The 1525-nt window shown below is 43.0% G+C and overlaps 1 pseudogene; it reads right to left on the bottom strand.

The window, feature by feature from the left end:
* LOC101574650 overlaps positions 1 to 1233 on the bottom strand; it is a 1816-nt pseudogene extending 583 nt beyond the window's left edge.
* Between the last annotated feature and the right edge of the window lie 292 nt (positions 1234 to 1525).

The raw sequence follows: 1525 nt of genomic DNA, 5'->3' as shown, positions 1-1525 counted from the left end.
TAATCACCACCAAGGGAATGCCTGTGTTCTAAGAGTAGTGTAGCTGGTTTAACGGTTTGGGGTTTTTCTTACATGGCATCTCTACCTTGATCCCAGCATCCCAAAACTCTTCAATTAGCTTTAACTGTTCTAGGAAAAAGTTATTTTGAGGAATGGCCACAAACACCTGGGTCTCTATGGTCCATACTTTCTCACCAGAAGTCTTTATCTTCTGTTCCACCATGTGGAAGATTTGCTCTACTCCAATTCTCAGCCCCCCACATAGCACTTTATGGTCCTTAGGGTCAAATGTGGCCACCAACTCATCATAGCTCCCTCTAGCAACCACACTGCCCACATTCAGTGGTTTCTCTACAGCCCAAGCTGGGGTGTGTAGCAAAACTGCTTCATAGATCATTGCTGTATAGTAGTCCAGGCCTCCAGCAAGACTAACGGTCAAAGAAGGTCTTCTCAGTGATTCCAAATAAAGTCAAGTATTAAAAAGGAAGCTTCAGAGACTCTAACCCCTCCAAGGTTTACTTGTTCTGAGATAGTTTGGGATCCTTCAGCATCTGCTGTACCAAAGGTATACCACCATAGTTTTGGACATGGTCCCCAATTTGATTAGCCACCTAAGGAGCCAGGCCTTTCTTTGCCACTATTTCATGTCTCACATTTCTCTAAGATATCTTGTCTAGTTTGTCCACTGAAGCACATATAGTATGGAATTTGCTTTTAGGAACACCACACACAGCAAAGATCCCATCCACAATCCGCCCATCTATGACCTTAACGAGAAAGTCTCCCAGTTGCAACCCACTTAGGATTTCACACATGATTTTCAAACATTCTGCATCAGGGATCATAGGGTCAAACTAACCAGCAATATCAAAATCATACTGGTAGAAATCCTGATAGTGGTCTTGGACTATAGTTGTACTCTCCCTTTGCAAGACCTTTTCTGACTTGGTATCATTTCAACTTCTTCAGTTTATTCATCACCAGGTAACGAGCAAAAGGGACAGTAAGGTCATGATGAAGGGACAACAGCTCTCCATCTTGATCCTCTGGATTGTAAATGAGTCCATATTGCTCATTATACTTCTCAGTGATAATTTCCTTTAGCTCAAATTCTGGTGTATTCAATCTCTTTACTCCATGATGTTTAAAACAACTGATAACTATATCAAGAATAATCTCCCTCACAACCATCTGATGGGAACTAAGATCCCTAGTATGCTTTTGGGTCCTGATGATGAAATGATGAAATCTCTTGATGTGTTTTCAGATGAAATGTTAACTTTGCCTCTGCAACCTGGCTGTGGCAACCTACCGTCCTAATGCATGCAGTGTGGGGCAGTCGCAGGAGTTAGCTCAGCAGTGTGGCACAGGCCCTTCTGGGCAGGAGGCTGAGCTGGGGCATGCTTCAGAATGGAACGGTTTTCACAAACAACAGCCAAGTACTGGGAATATAGTAGAATCATCCCCAGGAGGAGTGTATGGTGCTAGAGCTATGCTGTCCAAGTACTTTGTAATTCAGAATAAG

The sequence above is a fragment of the Octodon degus genome, unplaced genomic scaffold (assembly GCF_000260255.1).
Source record: "Octodon degus isolate 3935 unplaced genomic scaffold, OctDeg1.0 scaffold00386, whole genome shotgun sequence".
Lineage (NCBI taxonomy): Eukaryota > Metazoa > Chordata > Mammalia > Rodentia > Octodontidae > Octodon > Octodon degus.
The sequence above is the reverse complement of the archived record's forward strand: the minus strand, read 5'-3'. Positions and strand labels throughout refer to the sequence as shown.